Genomic DNA, 13,662 nt, shown 5'->3' on the forward strand with positions numbered 1-13,662 from the left:
ATGGTGGTGAACAACTGTCTTGAAGCCCTGGAGGTGAGTTTGAAGAAAATGTGGAAGTTGGTTCCACAGGTGGGCGAAAAAAAAGAGGAACAAATGAGTGGAGGTGAGCAGTGATTCTGGATTTTGGGAGTTTCATGAGAAGGGGGTTGCTGGTGAACTGCGTGCGCCTTGCAGATGCATGGGGGGGGGGGACAAAACACGGAGAGGGCAGTGGGTGCAAGACCAGAAAGGAGGCAGAACAAGACAGAGAGACCAGTGACCTGTTGGCGATGGCAAAGTAATAAGCCCATAGATCCAGCTTCATCACGGGAGATTACAATGATCTTGAAGACCTTGGTTCCCACTGTATCAAGCTGAGCAAGGTGTGAGGCAGTGGTGCCAGCCCAGAGGGGATGTGGTACTCCTTCAAGTTGTGGATGACAGCCTTGGATGTGGATAGGAGTTCAGGTGTGCCAAGGAAGAACTTTGCATGATGGAGGATGCCAAGTCGACAACTGGCTTTGGAGGCCAACTTTAAAATGTGGTTTGCCCAAGAAAGATTGTGGCTGAGAGTGAGATCAAAGAGTTTGAACAACTGAACTTCTTCAAGGGGGTTGTTAAAGGCCCTATCACACCTTGACGATTTAGCCAGCGTATGCCGACGTATGAAACATTTGTCTAAAACGCTGGCACACGTCGAATACGTGATGGGTAAGTTTTGTATACGTTAAGAGCTCGCTGGCATACGTCGTAGTATGCCGAGCTCGTTGACAAATTTTAACATGCTTGAAATTTTTTGACGTATGCCAGCGTATGACTCACACATTCCGCATACGCTGGCATAAGTTGTAGGCACGTTACACGATCATTGACACGTCGACACACGTTACTTGTAAGTTACTCATAAGTCGAAACACGTCGAGGTAATGTTTAGCGTACCCGAAACATATTTCTAACCTATGAGGAACGTGTTGTAGGCACGTTACGCGATCGTTGACACGTCGACACACGTTACTTGTAAGTTACTCATAAGTCGAAATAGGTCGAGGTAATGTTTAGCGCAGTGGTTCTCAACCTTTTGTAGCAGCGACCCCCCCCCCAAAAAAAAAAGAAAAGAAAGAAAGAAGAGGGCTCTTCTTCCTCTTTGCAGAAGAGGGGGAGGGGCGTCTCCATTGTGTTGGGATCGCTCACTAACTATTAAATTAAATCACAACGCATCTAATCGATTTCTGCCCATTAAACAATGGAAGGTGAGCTATCGAGGGAACAAGCACTTATCGACATAACTTACTAAAGGAACCTTAATGTTGTGTGGAATCGAATTACCAAATTCGTAACAATATATTTGTTTGTTTATTTGTTTTGACAACCTTCCCCCGACCCCCAAAAACAATCTCCCAAGCAGAATGTCTTACAGCATCATATAAAACAAGGACAAATGTGTCCAAGAGCAGCGTTGTAAAGGTTTTGTCATCTAAAAAAAACAAACAAAAAAAACAACTTCCAATATTTCGTCACGTGCCTTGATTAAGCCGATAGCGAGACCCGTCATAGTGTATTTACATATTTATGAAATATAGTGTGTTTACGAAATAAATAATGTATTTACGAAATTACAATACATTACATGGAATAATCTTTAAATAGTAACGTGAACTTTTCGAAACTTTAAAGCAAATGTCCGAATATATTTAAAAGTTCATGATAGACGCTCTCAAAAGACACCCTCAATGCGAGGATGTGTTCATGTGTTTAGTATTTAATGAGATCCAGATCGTGTATATAAAAGAGCCGAGTCCGAATATAAAGGTTTTGTCTTCACAAGAAGAACAACAACAACAATGACGAGCTCTCTTTGTAGAGCAGCGTTCGCTACGCGAGACACTGCTAAAAATAAAATCTTTAGCGAATAGATAAATGGGATGACCAGGGCTGCCATTTGTTAGAGTCTCCTTGGAAACATGCTTGAAATTTCGCAAGGTGGGTTTCTGGGTGCAAACTTAGAGGGCTGTGATAATCATATTTATTGTCCTAAATTGATTAATAAGCATGAACATGAATATCGGCGAGTTGCGTCGGCCAGCTTTCCATGTGGAGCGAGCAGCCATGTCGACTACCGGCTTGTTATTGTTAATTATTGTTTATGAATTAAATGTTTAAAAAATAACATCAACAAACATCAAGAGTTTGCTCAGCTTTTATTCAGTGCTCTGAAAAATAATGGAACATAACACTGGTCAAACCTCCTACACTGACACATGTTGATAGCAAAGGCGAAGCTCTAGTGATGACTAAGAATAGGAATGTGTGGGCAGCATACAATGAAGGAACAGTTCCCTCCAAGTACATGCAGCTGCAGAAAACAGGAAGAGTGCCAAAGAAACAGTAAGGGCAACATGGAACATTTAAAGCAGCATTTTAAAGCAAGGTTTGAATCCTGACAGCTGCTTAATACACAACTATTGACTATTGATTAAATATTCAACTATGGCTCAAATGTGACCACCTAGCATATCATCATTCATAACAGTCCCTCCTTGGTCATATTTGACCAATCCCAGCCATACCTGATACTCACCAACCGAGTGGACCCCTATTTGGTTCCTGTAGCAGCTACCCCTAGGCCCCCGCGCCTGCCAAACGGGATTTGCGAATGCCGTGGATAGCCATCAACATTCTCCAAATGAGAAGTCCCCAACTGCCGGTGGTTCAGGTTAGCTCCTTTTACCTTTTGTCTTCCACCTTTTGTCCTGCCTACTGCCACTTGTCTCCCATTAAGCTGTAGTGTACAAATTTTATGCTAAGTCCACACCATATTAACATGCGATAATATTTTATATAAGCACCATCTATAATACTATCGTTTAGGCAATTCTACGTAAGCAAGTAGCAAAAGTAGCACTCAAGGCACGGGTGTAAGCACGTCCAGCGCAGGAGTCGCATCTTGCACTAGAAGGCAAAACAACACGCACTCTCTCCTGGGTTAGTTATCTGTTTTAACAAAGAGGAATGGTTGTAGACCCTGGCCTAGGTCCACGTGTATGACATCTAACTGGGGTCCCCCCTGAAGGCCCTGGTCGTCCCCCTCCCCATTACTGGCCGAGTCGTCCTCATCAGAGAGTTCGCTGTTAATTATTATAATAGCCTGGGTGAGGGGTGATGCTGCGCAGCATTTCTTTGGACAAATGGTAAGAAGAAGTTTAATTAGAAACACTCCAAAATTACCACTACGATGATTAGCAGTGCTGACCCTATGAGGTGCAACAACCAACCTCCCCAACCCTGGAAGATCGATTGCCACCAAGCATAACCTTCCTCACGTTCCACTCGATTAATAGTGAGAACTTCTACCACCTTTTTAATTCGGGCCACCGCACGATTAGTTATGTCCTTGGGGTCTGGAATCCAGACGCAACATTCTCCTTCAATCATCCCACATACCCCTCCTTGTTCCGCCAGAAGCATGTCTAAAGCTACTCTATTCTGCATTACCATAGCGCGCATTGATACTAACTTATCTGTTAATTCCGTATAGTAAGCCATGGTTACATTACCTAAATATTCCAAAACTTGCGAAAGCTGATCTATCCTAATGCTATTAATAGTAGTACCGGCATGTGGCATGAAAAGGCCAATAGCCTTCTCCCACCAGGTGCCTTTGATCACCCCTAAGCGCGTTGATACACCGACCCATCCGTCTGGGTCCATCGTTCCTGACGTGCTGCGTCGGTACCGTGGTTGTGAGGTGGTGTGGTGAAAAGTGGTTTTAATCCTGCTGTCCGAAATACTGTAGCTAAATAACAACTCCCTTCCCACCCTTTTGGTAAGTATGGGTAAGCTTTGTCTCCGCAGACCAAGTGAATGCCTTTTGGCGGTATCATCTCGTTGCCGTGATGTAAGGCTGCTTTTATTGTGAATGTTACTTGCTCCTCGACCTGGGTGTCAGGGTTAACAGCAATGACTTCCTGGTCAGCCGATTTCGGGAGGGGGAGTTGAATCTCGCACTCTGACTTCCCCATGCTGTTTGCTCCCTGTCCTGTAAAACAGATCGCTCCCCTGGTGTTTTCCACCCATAGGGGAGATGGCACCACCAGTACATTGATACTCGGATTTTTCTCTGCATAGACCCGTTGTGTGTAACCATGGGCTGCGGTTGTAGCTTGGAGTCCTTCCACTGGTCCGGTTCTATGATTGAAGAAGGTTAATGGGAGCACAAAAAGAGGAAGTCCGGTCATGAGGCCAGATGGGGGTTTAAGGCACACCCAGCACTCACTCCGGTTCTCAATGTTTGCTATCTCTGCGGTTAGGGCTACAAGGGTATTCGGGGGTCTTCTTGGCGGCCCCTTTCTGCGTACCCTGAAGTACATCCTATCCCTCCGTTCTGTGTAGTTACTCCAAAGAATGAGGCAAGCGTATTTCAATGGGGTGTCATCCGATACTTCCGGTATTCTTGTTATCAGACTCGCGTACTGGCCCCATTCGTATCCTTGTTTTGTGCTGAACCCTTTTAGTCTGGGTTGCTGCTTCTTTACTTGCCAAGCCACCTCGATTTCTTCCTGTGCCTCTATCAGGCAGTACCATATGATGCCCTTAAGGCCCTTGTGTCATTCTACTAAGTCACTAGACCCATTCGCCAGGATGCAGGGTATTTCTATGAGTTGTTGAGGTTGGATCAGTACCTTTTTTCCGTCTATTGGGCGTGGAATCGTTGATGAAAAAGGTTTGCTGGGGTTAGCTGAAAAGACTCTTACCGTATCTAACTCTTTGTTATGGGTTGTCCCAAATTTTGCATATGGACTTGCTGTCGTTTTTCCACCAATCACTTCTCTCCTGTGTCGCTGCGAAGGTGCTGCCAATTCACTCCCGTTTCCCCTTTCGTGGTCGAGGTGTGGGAGGCGTGTATGGTTCCCGGGGCCTGAGGCTGTCAGTTTGTTGTCTCGTGACAGGCCGCCCCCGCAAAGGAGCAGTGTCAGCACCAGGAGTTGCATGTTGTGTTGTCAAAGGTTCTGTCGTTGTCTCCGGTATTTCAAGGTTTCTGTCGCCTATACGTGCCTGTTCCACGTTCGGCAGGGTGTCCAGCTCAGGTTCCGGTTCCGCGTCTGGCGGGGCGTCTGGCTCTAGCGCTAGTATTCCAGGATCTCCGTTGTCTATGTCTTCCGGTCCCGGGTCTGGCAGGGCGTCCGGCTCTGCCTGCAGTGGGCCTCTGGGCACTATCTCACCCTGTCTTGCCGGGCCGGCTCCGTCTTGGTTTGGTGGCGGTGGAGGGGGTCCCTTAAGAGATATCACGTCTTCCACCTCGTCGTCGTCTTCACTATCTCGGTAAAATACTGAATCGGACACTGTCGGAACCTCTGCTGGGGTTGCCTCCTTGGGCGCTCGCTTACAGTGTGAGTGGTGTTTCCATGCACTCTTACCTCTCACTTTGACGGCGGAGGGCGTGGTCAAAAGTACAGTGTAAGGTCCGGTCCACTTGGGTTGCAGGACGTTTTTCTGCAGGAATTCTTTCACCCAACTCGTTCAGCGGGTTGGAAATCATGTAACGGGTCTCCAGCAGGTATCTGCAATGCTTCTTGTACCTGCGAGTGAAAGGTTCTTATGGTAGCAGTGAGTGTCCTGCAATAATTCATCATTCGGTCGGTCATGCATGACAAATCCCAATCTCCCATATCTGGCGGAGCCGAGGCCGGTAACTGCATATGGCGTCCCGTTGTTATTTCGTGGGGCGAGAGCCCCCTTGTGGCATTATTTGTTGCTCGCATTTTCATGAGCGCTATCGGCAGTACGTCTGGCCAGGGCATTGACTGGCCCTCGCAGAGTTTGCAAAGCGTCTGCTTTAGAGTTTGGTTCTCCCTTTCTACTGCCCCTGCTGACTGAGGGTGGTACGGACAGTGTAGTTTCTGGTTAATACCCAAGCCTTCGACTACCTTCACCATCACTTTTGCCATGAAAGACCCTCCTTGGTCCGAGGATAGTGGTGTTGGAATCCCAAATCGCGGAATTACTTCCTGTAAAAGCAGTTTGGCCACTGTATCAGCTTCCTGGTTGGTAGTGGCAAAGGCCTCTACCCACTTAGAGAACATATCCATGATTACCAACACATATTGGTGGTGTTTGGATGCCGGCATTTTTACAAAATCCATCTGTAGGTGTTGAAACGGTCCAGACGGGGGTGGGTGTGCTCCCCGTTTCTTGGCGGCGTACTTCCTATTGTGTCTACCACAGGTCGCAAAATTGCTAATCACCTCTGTCGCTGCTGTCGTTACGCCTGGGGCATTCCAGGTTTGACGAATAATTTCCGTCACTCCTTTTATTCCCATATGGCCCTGCGCATGTGCAGTGAAGACTAGCCATGGTAGCAATATCCGGGGTACAAACGGCTCGGCTATTGATATACGAAGAGTTTGAATCCTGTAAATACGAAGAGCTGTTTGTCCTCTCCCTGTGTCTTAACTTCCGTTAGCTGGTCTACCGCTTGCTTTAGTTTCCCTTGTCGTTCTTCGTCTTGCATTTTTCGTTGGTTCACAGTCCCTTCTAGTCCGAGTCGCCTATGCTCTGTCTCGACTTGCGACTCCATTAGCCACGCGGCCAACGCTTTCCAGTGTTGTCCACTTTGTTTCGGGCCTCCTGCTTTGCCCTCTGTCAGCGCATTACTCACTGTGTTCAGTATCTTTGGATATAAAGATCCAGTCAGCGGAAAGGGATCTTTTCTCCCCGCGGTCCACTTCACCCAGTCCTGTATTCCCTTTACGTTATCGATTCCATATTTTTCACTGATAACTTTCAATGTTGTTCCTTTTGGTATCTTCTCGTTCTTTGAAGATTTATTCCCCATCTTCTGTTATTATCTTATCAACCGCCTGATAGCTGTAAATCGCTTCTCCTTTTACTTCGGGACCGAAATCCCTTTCAAACAACCGCCTTAAGCCTCAAATCCCAATGGAGGTCTCCAATTTTCCCTCTATATGGTACAGGATTCCAACCTGTTCCATCCTTATTTCACATGGATAACCTTTATCCTCTACCCTTCCGGGTTCCAACAACACTGCCTAACAGCCCCCGCCCCCCCCCTTTGTGCTCTTCAGACAAACCGCATTCTAATCACCTCATATGTTTTTACCGTTACAGTTCTTGATTCGAGCAGATCCTGGAGCTGCGTCCGGCGGGGCATTGCTAACCGAGGGTACAGCGCTCGTCTAACTGGGGCTCCCTATTTTAGGTGCCCTACGTGCGATCGTCATGTACCTTTTCGCTGAACCCTTGCGATCGCTGTACACCAAGCGGAGTCCCACCGTCCACACTGCCAGCATCAGTCGAATCCCATCCTCGTCACCAAATGTTATGACTCTCCACCCGGCCGAGTAAGATGACAGAGTCAGATGAGGATCCTCGAATTACACGTTTTATTTCCGAAGACCACATGCATGCGGAATGTGGCTCAACGACCCTTCAGTCAGGCGCCTCCGAACCACACTGAGATTATGCTTCAAAACCATCATATACATAATCACACAAAAGCAGAACTGGGTGTGGACTAAAAGTGTGTGCAAAGCGATAAAGAAATAAATGTGGCAGTGGGCTTCTTTCCCCCCTCCCTAGGGGCCCTCGGGGAAGTTGAATCGGTCAATTCTCAGATATGCAACCCAACAGTTTATCTTGCAAACTAATGACTTTCCAAGCCTCCTACACTGACACATGTTGATAGCAAAGGCAAAACTCTAGTGATGACTAAGAATAGGAAAAAGAATAGGAACAGTTCCCTCCAAGGACATGCAGCTGCAGAAAACAGGAAGAGTGCCAAAGAAACAGTTAGGGCAACATGGAACATTTAAAGCAACATTTTAAAGCAAGGTTTGAATCCTGACAGCTGCTTAATACACAACTATTGACTATTGATTAAATATTCAACTATTGCTCAAATGTGACCACCAAGCATATCATCATTCATAACATCGATTATGGGAGGTTCTCCCTCATCACTCGTAATCTAAGACCTCACTGAGGATTGGGGTGAAGCGTGACCTTGCCATCTGGAACTTTCGCTTGGACATACTGAGCAGGCTGTCACGCATGTAGTTTGCGAAGGCTACGGTGGCTGTGATGGGCTGAGGCTGCGCGAGAACTTTGAGAAACTCCCCAGACTCGTGCACCCTCTTGTGGAGTGACTGCTGCAACTGGTCATCATCGTGGCCACGCTTCCCCTTGTCCTGTGCGGATGAATAGGGGATGGGAGGGCGTTCTGTCGTCACCAACCATGAGCTCTGCACAGGCAGCCTCGGCAGCCTCAGGGTCCCTGCTGTGTGCTGCAATGGTTTCCTTGACCTGCAATTATGACAATTGATTAGTAAATTAAGAGGCAAATTCAATGATTTGTAGTAATCAATAAATAATTTGCTTAGAGATCTGTAGTAGAGTAAAATTCAGATAAATAAATATTAGTGTTGATATTAATGTGTTTATACTTACACGATTGACGGGCTCAGCATGATGGCGGACCACAGTCTTGAGGAAGCCGAAGTTTGCCTTCACCCACTGCTCCGTCTCTGACATTTCGGGGGCGCCGTCACCGCTCTTGTTCTTGTCGAGACGGGTGTGGGTGTCTCACAGGGACTTGAACCACCCTTGCAGGTGCTCGACAGACTTCGCCATGGCCTTGGCTTGATCCTCGCAGAGCTTTGCCTTCTTGTCCACCCTCCGGTAGTCCGTCTTCTTGATGTCCCAGATGCTGGCGTTCTCGTGAAGGAAATCACACATGAGCTGCTCCTCTTGGAAATCAAGACCAAACTGTGTCTTCTTGGCCCTCTTCTTTGCAAGGGTTGGCTGAGAGGAGGCGGAGGCCACGCACGCAGCTATCGATGCCCCCGACGATGCCCGAGAGGCGTTGGAGCTAGAGCATCCTCTCCGTCAGAGGGTGAGCGTGGTGGGGAGGGTTTTGGTGATGATGGATCCTCCTTGCGTCCATGTCCACGGCCACGGCCAGGAGACTTCTTGGTAGCATTCTTTGAAGTTTTCCTCGGCATGGCGATGATGTTGACACTTCGATGTCGAGCGCCAGCGTCCATTTTAAATATTCGAGCGGCAGCTATCTAAATCGTTGAGCGGCAGCCTATGAATAGCCTACGCCACATGATCGTCGATGATACTTTGCCGCACGCTATGCATACGTTAGGCTTTCGTTGGGCATACGTTGTGAACGCCGACAACACGCTAAGCATTTGTTGGTATAAGTTATCTAGAAGTTATCGAAACGTTCTGTGTACGTTACTAATACGTTATGCATTTGTCCAACTCACTATGAATACGCCAAAAAATGGAAAAAAAAAACATCAATAGTTCTGCGTATAAAAACTTTAAAAAAAACAAACAAAAAAAAAAACATGGAGTCTGGAACACTGACGGGTTCCTCCTGTGAAGCCCATTTTTATATACCAATTCCCCTAAATGCTGCCAATACGTCATTATACGGTAGCTGTAAGTTAGAAACACGTTCAGTAAGTTCTGTGGTCGTCCGGAAGACGTCGATCAAATACGTCAATGTGCGTTGGAGATACGTTACACATAGGTTGAAAGCACGTTACTCATAGGTTAGAAATAAGTTTCGGGTATGCTAAACATTACCTTGACGTGTTTCGACTTATGAGTAACTTACAAGTAACGTGCCTCTGTGTGTCAACGATCGCATAACGTGCCTACAACTTATGCCCAGCGTATGTGGAACGTGTGTCATCCGCTGGCATATGTCGAAAAATTTTCAACATGCTGAAAATTTCTCGGCGTACTACGATGTATGCCAGCGTGCTTCAGCGTTATATTAGCGTATACAAAACTTACCCATAGCGTATTCGACGTGTTGCCAGTGTTTTAGACAAATTTTTCATACGTTGGCATACGCTGGCTAAATCGTCAAGGTGTGACAGCGGCTTCACACTTCGATGTCTAGTGCGGTTACGATTTGAATCGTCGAGCCGCAGCCTTTTAATAGGCTACACCACGTGATCGCCGGCGATACGCTGCCGCGCGCTATGCATAAGTTAGACTATCGTTGGGCATAGGTTGTGAACGCCGCCAACACGCTCAGCATTCGTTGGTATCAGTTATCTATATGTTATTGAAACGTTCTGTGTACATTACTTATACGTTATGCATACGTCCATCTCATTATGAATACGTACAAAAATGGAAAAAAAAAAAAAACATCAATCGTTCAGCGTACGCCAGTGTTTTACATACATTTTGATACCTTGCCATACGCTGGCTAAAACGTCAAGGTGTGACAGGGCCCTAAGAAAGTAGATGGGAAAGGGTTTACCATACGGTCATTTTGGAGAGAGAGAAAGTGAGTGTGTGGAAATTTCTCAGGATTAAAAAATCAATTCCAAATGCTTTGTGATTTTTGACAAGGTCTGCAGAGAAGGAAGAGGCTGCTGCCTGTTTATCAGAAAGATGAGGAATTTCACAGCAGAGGATGGCATCATCAGCAAAGAGATAGAGGTTTTTCCAGAGAGCCAGAGAGATTGTTTATGAAGATTAGGAGTAGGATGGGGCCTAGAAAACTGCCTCGGGGTACTCCAGCCTTGACAAGGAGAAGATATCAAAGGATTCTGTTGAGAGCCACATATTCGCCTGACTACCAGACTGCATCTGTATTGAAAACTCGAGATTTGACTTCATGGACAGTTCTGATCTTATTTCTGCCATTTAGGGCCTCCATCCATTGTTGGGAGAGTAGAAGCAGAATGTCTAAGGTGGAGTGACCTGGTCTGAATCCATATTCATGATCTGACATGAGGTCATTGGAGAAAAGGAATGATTTTATGTCAACTGAGATGATGGATTCCATGACCTTGCTGAGGATTGGAAGTCACGTAATTGTTCCGTTGTTAAGGGGATCCGTTTTTGCACATTTTTATTTAATGCAGTGATGTCTGATTTCCAAGCAGATGTAAGATGACTGAAGGCAAACGAAAGGATAAAAAAGGCAGAGGGAGGAAGTGCAAGAGCAACAGAGCAGGTTTCTAACACAGGTGAGCTGATGCCATCAGGTCCAGTTGCAGAATCAATGTCAAGGGTTTCCAGAAACTTCTCCACCTTCTCAAGTGCAAAAGAAGCAGAGTCCAGGAGCAGTTGGGTACGACAGGAAATTGTGGGGTTGGGACAAGATTTGGAAGCAAACACAAAATTGAGGCATTCGGCCTTCTCACAAGCAGTTGACTGTGTTGCTATTTGAAGAGAGGAAAATGCTGGAGTGAGAGCATCCTCCAGAGACACACTTAACATCGCACACTTGTTGCTGGATTTGTGGAATGATCTGAGGTTGCCTTCGGTCAGATTTGCCTTTCAGTGGGAGAGTGCAGGTTGCTTCATGGCAACTGCCTCACAACAGGATTCATTGTATCAAGGGTGGGAAGATGGGTGTGGTGGCTGAAGACGAGATGGGATGAATCTATGTATAAGGGAGAGCAGGTTTCTTTGGAAGAATTCCCAGGCTGAGTTAATATCTGGGGCGGTAGATATAGGAAACCAGCCCTGAAGTGTGATGGCTGCTTGCAGTCCCTGCCAGTTTGCCTGGGTGAACTAACAGACTCACCGGGGCTGAGGCTGTTCTCAGAGAGTAGCTGGAGAGATGTTGACCTTCACAAGCACATGATCAGGTGAACCAAATGGAACAGAGGAAGAGCATGAGACATTGGCAGGGAAGTTGGTCATAACCAAATCCGGAAGAGAGGATTTGCCATTCACAGGAATCCAGTTGAGAAATTTTACAGATCGATTCAGACACAGTCGCAGAAGCCCTTTGCAGAAGTGCAATGGCTGGTGAGGGTGGTACCAACACCCAGCCAATATGTGCACAGTGACAAGTGAAATCACCTGACATTCACTACACCTAAACGTCACCTTAATTTGGTTCTGTGCTCCAGCAGCACTATAAGCATCCTGGTACTCACATATAACTGTGGTCTGGCATACGTTGTTCATAATCACATTTATCTCGGTGTACAACATGTTAGACTGCATACAAAAACGAATGAAAATGCTGGTTCATGTGTGGTACAGTTCAGATCTGCGATTTAAATAATACATTTCAATGCTGTGCATTTATTCATCTCGTTGACTATGAGCACGTTTATTACCTCCACCACCAAAGGTAGAGGTTATGTTTTCACCCCTCTCTGTCTGTTTGTCTGTGTGCAGCATATCTCAAAAAGTTGAGGACGGATTCGGATGAAACTTGGTGGAAAGGTTTGGTGTTTGACCACGGCAAATTGATTCGATTTTGGTGAAGATCTGAATCCGGATCCGACTACTAGAATTTTTAAAGTGATTCTTCACCATTGAGAGATCGGGCTCAAAAACGATATTTAGCATGATATCTCAAAAATGTAATGGGCCAGATAATGTCTCGCGGTCAGGCATTACAGGGTGGAGGTATGCACTCCAGTGAGTGCCCTTGTAGTTTTAGATTGTCATATTTCTATCACCACACAATTCGGATAAACTGTGTGTTTTCTCTCACAAATTCGAACCAACCTGATCACTTCTTATTTCATCATTTGTTTCATTACTTGTGCAAATATTAAACTGTGTAGTGAGAGGAGTCAGAAATGAGAACGAAGGATAATTATTTTTATTCCTTCTTGATGAATAATGAGAAATTTATGAGTGAAGCAGCATGAACAACGTTTGTCAGACCACAGTTCATGGTAATTTTAACACGAAACAAGTCTGGAGACGGCGATGGTTCATGAGCAATGAACACGGTTCGTCTTTTTAATTTTTTGACCTTCGAGGGGACGCCACGGGCAAACTGACGGGAATCGGGAAAAACGTAAATGATGAAAGTTGTAGTACTCGAAGAGCACTAGTTGCATACCAACTTTCATTCGAAACAGTTGAAAACCCTAGGAGCTCGATGCCCAATTTATTGATTTTTTTTTGACATTTTCTAAGTTCGTGACCTTGTGACCTTGACCTTGGGACGAAAATGAAAAAATCGAGCTCCGTGGGGCTATGCAGGTGCCATTGGGCTAACCAAATACCGAAACCTTTGCCAGATTCAACAAACCCCCTCGGAGAAGATGTAACTTGAAATCGGCTACCCCCTAAAAACACGTTTTTTGGGCGTGGCTCTGCCCATAATGGGCGCACCACCCCCATTTTTAGGAAAACATAACTAGATCATGATATAAATCTCGCACCCTAATTTTATCAGGATCGGATCAAAACCCACGGAGCTATGCTCGGCACAAACAGACAGACAGACAGACAGACAGACAGACAGACACACACCCATAACGAATATAGTGGTCACTTACTGACTCGTGAACCAAAAGGATACACACAGCAATAAAATGGCATCGTGTGCTCTTACATTCTGCATTAAACTTTGAACAACAACATTAAACGTGCCGAGTTTGAACAACATCAGTAAATGCATGTCCGATATCTCAGACATGTATTTGCCGATCTTGTTCAAACATGGCACACAGATAGTGAATGATGGCTTGCTTACACATCATTCGTTTTTTGACATCAGATCCAAGATGGCCGAATGTGTCCACAACCATTTCTCAGATGTGCATGGTCTGATTTTTTTCGAACTTGGCACAAGCACAGTACATAATGACGTACGCGTGCACCTCACTTTATTTTGCGATCTGATCAAAAATGGCCGATTGGTAGACTGGC

At 45.9% G+C, this 13,662-nt stretch overlaps 1 protein-coding gene across 5 annotated transcripts in view; it reads left to right on the forward strand.

Moving 5' to 3' along the window:
- Positions 1-13,662, forward strand: part of LOC147030026 (receptor-type tyrosine-protein phosphatase beta-like) — a 267,673-nt gene that overhangs the window by 253,119 nt on the left and 892 nt on the right. The window lies entirely within an intron of this gene.

This window comes from Eptatretus burgeri, chromosome 3 (assembly GCF_056783735.1).
Source record: "Eptatretus burgeri isolate ZD-2024b chromosome 3, Ebu_testis_v1, whole genome shotgun sequence".
In the NCBI taxonomy this organism is placed as follows: Eukaryota; Metazoa; Chordata; class Myxini; order Myxiniformes; family Myxinidae; genus Eptatretus; species Eptatretus burgeri.